Here is an 8,261-nt window from a genome sequence, read left to right as displayed (position 1 = left end):
TGAAGTGCCTATATATACCCCCTCACCGCACTGCTCTATTTTTTCTGGCTGAGGGGGAGAGGGCTTGGTGGTGCTCTAGATCACCTCCTATGCACACAAGGTGTTCGATGGAATGCCCGAGCCACACTACTTAAGCTTTCTCCTCTCCAAGCTCGACCTCCAAGCTCCATTTTCCATAATATTTGTCTAGGTTTAGCGGTCCGTCACGCCCCGTCCCCGTCTTCACCGCCGTCGATCACCCGCGCCGAGCTCATCGCCGGCACCACCGTGGTGAGCCTCTTGTTCTTATCTTCTTTCTGAAAGGAAAAATATTCTTACTTGTATGTTTACATAGATACTTGTATTATTTTCTAACTTTTATTATTGCATCTTATATAGTGCGATGGTTTTGGTATCCGCCCCCGTCGGCCCTCGTCCTGTCTATGATTCGGATGTGGTATATATATTATCTTTATAAGTATTGGTTCATTTATTGTTTATGAAAATTATGCCGACCAACGTGACATAGATTTTATTTATGTAGGATGTATCTGAATCAGAAATGCCAACCGACCCTATTGTCGAGAGGTTAAATTTAGTTGAAGAAGAAAACAATTTGTTGAAGGAAAAAATAAAAAAATTGAGGAGGAGAAGATGATATTGGAGTTGCATGTTGCGGATGTCATCGATGATCACAAGATCAAGATGGATGCAATGCGCTTGAAGATTAGAAAGATTAGAAAATATGCCATTCATACCGAGGCTTGGTATCATTATGATGTTGGATCAATTGTTACCTTGGTTGCGATTATGATCGCATTTGTTTTCGCATTGAAATGTTTTACATAGTTTCAATGTATGGTTTAATTAATTAGATGCTCTGGAGAGCTATATGTTGTTAGATGAGAACTATGTATGCACTTTGGTTTTAATGTGATGATGAACTTCTATTAATTTGGACACTTAATTATATATAATGCACGCAGATGAACCGGCAATGGATGTACGGTGACAGACACACCTGCGAGTACATTAAGGGCGTGCATGAGTTTCTCGATGCGGCTGAGGCAAACAAGCAGAATGGTTTTATGTGTTGTCCATGCACTGAATGTGGGAATACGAGGTCTTACTCTAACCGGAAAATCCTTCACTCCCACCTACTTTACAAGGGTTTCATGCCACACTATAATGTTTGGACGAGGCACAGAGAAATAGGGGTTATGATGGAAGACGGCGAAGAAGAAGAGTACGATGACAACTATGTGCCCCCTGAATACGTTGATGTTGCAATGGGGGGACTGGTGAAGATCAAGAGGAACCAGACGATGTGCCCAATGATGCTGCAACGGGTGAAGCTACTGAAGATCAAGAGGAACCAGACGATGTGCCCGATGATGATGATCTCCGCTGGGTCATTGTCGATGCAAGGACGCAATGCGAAAGTCAAAAGGAGAAGCTGAAGTTCGATCACATGTTAGAGGATCACAAAAAAGGGTTGTACCCCAATTGCGAAGATGGCAACACAAAGCTCGGTACCATACTGGAATTGCTGTAGTGGAAGGCAGAGAATGCTGTGGCTGACAAAGGATTTGAGAAGCTACTGAAAATATTGAAGAAGAAGCTTCGAAAGGACAACGAATTGCCCGACAGTACATACGCAACAAAGAAGGTCGTATGCCCTCTAGGATTGGAGGTGGAGAAGATACATGCATGCCCTAATGACTGCATCCTCTACCGCGGTGCATACAAGGATCTAAACGCATGCCCGGTATGTGGTGCATTGCGGTATAAGATCAGACGAGATGACCCTGGTGATGTTGACGGCGAGCCCCCCAGGAAGAGGGTTCCTGCGAAGGTGATGTGGTATGCTCCTATAATACCACGGTTGAAATGTCTGTTCAGAAACGAAGAGCATGCCAAGTTGATGCAATGGCACAGTGAGAACCAAAAGAAAGATGGGAAGTTGAGAGCATCCGCTGACGGGTCGCAGTGGAGAAAAATTGAGAGAAAGTACTGGGATGAGTTTGCAAAGGACCCAAGGAATGTATGGTTTGCTTTAAGCGCGGATGGCATTAATCCTTTCGGGGAGCAGAGCAGCAATCACAGCACCTGGCCCGTGACTCTATGTATGTATAACCTTCCTCCTTGGATGTGCATGAAGCGGAAGTTCATTATGATGCCAGTTCTCATCCAAGGCCCTAAGCAACCCGGCAACGACATTGATGTGTACCTAAGGGCATTAGTTGAAGAACTTTTACAGCTGTGGAATGGAAACGGTGTATGTACGTGGGATGAGCACAGACAGGAGGAATTTAACATTAATGCGTTGCTGTTCGTGGCCATCAACAATTGGCCCGCTCTCAGTAACCTTTCAGGACAGACAAACAAAGGATACCACGCATGCACGCACTATTTAGATAACACTGAAAGTATATACCTGGACAAATGCAGGAAGAATGTGTGCCTGGGCCATCATCGATTTCTTCCGACCAACCATCAATGTCGAAAGAAAGGCAAGCATTTCAAAGGCGAGGCAGATCACCGGAAGAAGCCCGCCATGCGTACCGGTGATCACGTACTTGCTATGGTCAATGATTTACACGTAATCTTTGGAAAGGGTCCCGGTGGACTAGCTGTTCTGAATGACGCTGAGGGACACGCACCCATGTGGAAGAAGAAATCTATATTTTGGGACCTACCCTACTGGAAAGACCTAGAGGTCCGCTCTTCAATCGACGTGATGCACGTGACAAAGAACCTTTGCGTGAACCTGCTAGGCTTCTTGGGCGTGTATGGGAAGACAAAAGATACACCTGAGGCACGGGAGGACCTGCAACGTTTGAACGAAAAAAATGGCATGCCTCCGAAGCAGTATAAAGGTCCTGCCAGCTATGCTCTTACAAAAGAAGAGAAAGAAATCTTCTTCGAATGCCTGCTCAGTATGAAGGTCACGACTAGCTTCTCGTCGAATATAAAGGGAATAATAAATATGCTAGAGAAAAAGTTTCAGAACCTAAAGTCTCATGACTGCCACGTGATTATGACGCAATGGCTTCCGGTTGCATTGAGGGGGCTTCTACCAGAAAACATCCGATTAGCCATTGTGAAGCTATGTGCATTCCTCAATGCAATCTCTCAGAAGGTGATCGATCCAAAAATCGTACCAAGGCTAAGGAGTGATGTGGCGTAATGTCTTGTCAGTTTTGAGTTGGTGTTCCCACCATCCTTCTTCAATATCATGACGCACGTCCTAGTTCATCTAGTCGACGAGATTGTCATCCTGGGGCCCGTATTTCTACACAATATGTTCCCCTTTGAGAGGTTCATGGGAGTCCTAAAGAAATATGTCCGTAACCGCGCTAGGCCAGAAGGAAGCATCTCCATGGGCCATCAAACAGAGGATGTTATCGGGTTTTCTGTTGACTTCATTCCTGGCCTTAAGAAGATAGGTCTCCCTAAATCGCGGTATGAGGGGAGACTGACTAGAAAAGGCACTCTTGGAAGAGACTCAATAATATGCAGGGATGGATATTCTTGGTCTCAAGCACACTACACAGTTCTACAGAACTCTACCTTGGTGACCCCGTATGTCGATGAACACAAGAACAGTCTGCGCTCCAAACACCCGGAGCAGTGCGACGACTGGATTACATGTGAACACATCAGGACTTTCAGCAGTTGGTTGGAAACACGTCTCAGAGGTGAAAACACTGTTTGTGATGAGTTGTACTTGTTGTCCAGGGGACCATCTTTGACTGTATTGACTTACAAAGGATACGAGATAAATGGGAATACATTTTACATGATCGCCCAAGATCAAAAGAGCACCAACGAAAACAGTGGTGTCCGCTTTGATGCGGCAACCGAGAGCGGAAAGGACACATATTATGGTTACATAGTGGACATATGGGAACTTGACTACGGGCCTGATTTTAAGGTCCCTTTGTTTAAGTGCAAATGGGTCAATCTGTTAGGCGGCGGGGTACAGGTAGACCCATAGTACGGAATGACAACAGTGGATCTGAAAAATCTTGGGTACACTGACGAACCGTTCGTCCTAGCCAATGATGTGGCACAGGTTATCTGTGTGAAGGAGATGTCTACCAAACCGAGAAAAAGAAAAGATAAGGAAGCGAATATATCATACGATGAGCCAAAGCGTCACATAGTTCTTTCAGGAAAAAGGGACATCCTGGGAGTGGACGGCAAGACAGACATGTCTGAAGATTATGAAAAGTTTCATGAAATTCCTCCCTTCAATGTCAAGGCTGACCCAAGCATCCTGATAAACAATGAAGATTATCCATGGTTACGGCGCAATAAGCAAATGACACAAGCGAAGAAAAAGTGAAGACTTTCTCCCGCAACTATTATGATGATACCATGCCAACTTTGTAACACACGAACATGCTACCATTGTCCGTTTTGTACATGCACATGCTATGTGGGTGAAATTATGATACCATGCCAACTTTCAACTTTTTCAGAGTTCATTTGAAATGCTTTAATGTCTTATGGTTTGGCCCTCGTAATACCATTATTCAAATTTTAACTATTCAAATTTGAAAACTAATGGCACTAACAGAAAGTTTATAATTTTTTCTAAAACTGATGGCACTAACAGAAAGTTTATAATTTTTCTGACCTAAAAGCAAAAATAATTAAAAAATGCAAAAAAACAAAAGAAAATAAATAATGCAAAAAACAAAAAAAATGGAAAAAGTAAAGTTAATCACAAACTTGTGATTCAAACAATTTTCAAAGAATTCAAGTTTTAACTATTCAAATTTGAAAACTAATGGCACTAACAGAAAGTTTATAATTTTTCTAAAACTAATGGCACTAACAAAAAGTTTATAATTTTGCTCCTCGCCCCTGGCCCATGACCATTAGTCCCGGTTTGTGCCACAAACCGGGACTAAAGGGTTGGTCCTCCTTGCGGGCAGAGTTTAGTCCCACCTCGCCAACCGAAGGGGGCTCACACCGGTTTATAAGCCCTTCCCTCTCTGCCTTGTTGAGCTCCTCTCAAAGTGAAAATAGATGCCCTAATAGAGAAAAGTTTAACCTAAATTCATAGTGAATTTCTCTGAAATTCATAGAAATTTACTATGAATTTAGGTTGAATTTTCTCTATAAGCGCATCTATTCTCATTTTTTAGTAAGTTAATCACAAACTTGTGATTCACACGAATTTCAAAGAATTCAAATTTTAACTATTCAAATTTGAAAACTAATGGCACTAAGAGAAAGTTTATAATTTTTCTAAAACTAATGGCACTAACAGAAAGTTTATAATTTTGCTAACCTAAAAGCAAACAGAATTAAAAATTAAAGCAAAAAGCAAAAGAAAATAAATAATGCAAAAAACAAATCAAAAAACAGGAAAAAACTATTTTTATAGTAAAGTTAATCACAAAATAAAATAAATAAAGCAACAAAGAAAACTAAAAAACTAAAGAAGTGTTTTCAAATTTGAAAACTAATGGCACTAACAGAAAGTTTATAATTTTTCTAAACTAAAAGCAAAAAGAATAAAAAAATAAAGCAAAAAACAAAAGAAAATAAATAATGCAGAAAACAAAACAAAAAACTAGAAAAAAATAGCAACAATAAGTATTTTGTTGTAAGTAGAAACAAAATAAAATAAATAAAGCAACAAAGAAAACAAAAAAACAAAAAAAAAGTGTTTTCAAATTTGAAAACTAATGGCATTAACAAAAAGTTTATAATTTTTCTAAAACTAAAAGCATAAAGAATTAAAAAATAAAGCAAGAAACAAAAGAAAATAAAATAAATAAAGCAACAAAAAAAATGCCACCTACTAGGCCCCCACGGCCTGAATACGACTAGAAACCCATCCAAGGGCCAGGATTCAGGCCCGCAGGAGGCCCAGTAGGCCCACAGGCATAGCAGTGACAATTAGGCCCGTAAGCCTGCAATGGAGAGAAGCTCAAGAGGGGTGCGGCAGTGGGGCTTATAAACCACTGCGCACCCCTCTCAACTAGCGAGGTGGGACTAAACTTTCGACGCCGCAGCCGCACAAGGCCTTTGGTCCTGGTTGGTGGCACCAACCGGGACTAAAGGGTGCATTGGTCACGGTTCGTGGCACAAACCATGACCAATGCCCCCCTTTAGTCCCGGTTGGTGCCACCAACCAAGACCAAAGGCTGCCGCTTCCCGCCCTTTGGGTTGCTGAAAAGAGGCCTTTGGTCCCGGTTGGTGGCACCAACCAGGACTAAAGGGGTGCATTGGTCACGGTTTGTGCCATGAACCGTGACCAATGCTCCGTCTATATAAGCCACCCTTGTGAAAATTTTGGTTCAGTTCTTCGATCCCGCCCCGACGACGCCGCCAGGCTGCCCGTGCTCGCCGTCGCCGCCCCGAGGTCGCCGTCGCCGTCACCGCCCGCTCCTCGTCGCCGTCGCCGCCCGCTCCTCGAGCCTGTGCCGCCCCCGAGCCCTTGCCGCCCTCGAGCCCGCGCCGCCCCGGAGCTCGCCGTCGTCCCCGAGCCCTCCTCCCCGAGCTCACGCCGCCCCTCGAGCTCGCCGTCGTCCCCAAGCCCGCGCCGCCCCGAGCCCGTGCCGCCCCCGATCTCGCCATCATCCCCGAGCCCTCCTTCCCGAGCCCGTGTCGCCCTCGCCGCCCTCCTCCCCGAGCCATCCACCGACGCCCTCGCCGCCCCCTCCATCGCCCTCGCCGGTCAACCTCGCTGCTGTGAGCCGCCGCCACCCCGGTTTATCATTTTTTTTCACTTTTTGTTCATATATATAATGTATATATGTATGTGGCTATATGTATGTATAGATGTTCATATATGTGTATTTTTTTGTTCAGAGCATTTTTTGTTCATATATGTATTTTTTTGTTTATGTGTATTATTTTTTTTGTTCATAGCATTTTTTTGTTCATATTTTTTTCATAGCATTATTTCCATGTATATATGTATGTGGCTATGTATGTATGGATGGATAGCATTTTTTCCATGTATGCATGTCATTATCGATATACCCCCTCCCCGTTAACTTCGACAGGAGGGGGGGTCGATATAACCCTCCCCGATAACTTCGACATGAGGGGGGGTCGATATACCCCCTCCCTGATAACTTCGACATGAAGGGGGTCGAGAACTAGTTTAGGGGGTCGAGGGTTGAGAACTAGTTTAGGGGGTCAAGGGTCGAGAACGTCGGACATTCATGAGAGAGGCGAGGAAGAAGGGGAAGAAGAGGGAGAAGAAGAGGAGAGGAAGAAGAGGAAGTCTTCTCCTCTATTCTTTCTTCTCTTCTTTTTTCTTCTTCTTCCTATATGTATTAGTTTTTTATTTAGGTTGTTAATTAGTAGATATTAATTTTGTTCATATATGTATGGATGCATGTGATATGTATGTATGTATCAGGTATGTCGTTGTCGATATACCCCCTACCCGATAACTTCGACATGAGGGGGTCGAGAGGGGGTCTAGGGTCGCCGAGGGGTCGAGGGTCGTCGAACATGAGAGGAAGAAGAGGATAAAAAAAGAAGAGGAAGAAGAAAAAAAAGAGGAGAAGAAAGAATATAGGAGTTCTTCTCCTCTATTCTATCTTCTCCTCTTTTTTTTTCTTCTTCCTCTTTTTTTATCGGGAATGAGGGTCGTCGAGGGTCGCCGAGCGGTAGAGGAAACCCTAAATAGCAAGTATCGTGGGTGTGAGATACATGTGGCCGTCGGTATCGGACACTGCATCCACGTCCCACAAGTGACGTGGGCGTCGAAGCCCGCGTCACTTGTGGGACATGGATGTAGTGTCCGACACCCACGATACTTGCTATTTAGGGTTTCCTCTACCGCTCGGTGACCCTCGACGACCCTCGTTCCTGATAAAAAAAAGAGGAAGAAGAAGAAGAAAAAAAGAGGAGAAGAAAGAATAGAGGAGTTCCTCTATTCTTTCTTCTCCTCTTTTTTTCTTCTTCCTCCTTTTTTTATCCTTGAAGCGTTGTCGAGGCCACCCCAAACCCTAGAGAAGCAGCGTCGAGGCCACCCCAAACCCTAGAGAAGCAGCGTCGAGGCCACTAATTAATATTAGTTCTACGTTTGCCACTAATATATCCATCTGTCATGTTTGAATAATAATTGCCATGTTGTCAATATTTGTAGAAACTATGGACACCGCCCGAGATGAAGTACAAGAAGAGTTGTTGGGGGACATAATCGCATGAGGAAGTGATGCCGTCTGCTCGTTGTTTCTCAATGACACCGATGGTCTGGAAGCAGCTGGCTATGATTATGATGGCTCCGGTGACCTAATGCC

Source organism: Triticum urartu, chromosome 4A, assembly GCF_056163025.1.
Source record: "Triticum urartu cultivar PI428250 chromosome 4A, HENAU_Tu73, whole genome shotgun sequence".
NCBI lineage: Eukaryota > Viridiplantae > Streptophyta > Magnoliopsida > Poales > Poaceae > Triticum > Triticum urartu.
This window is presented reverse-complemented; position numbering follows the sequence as displayed.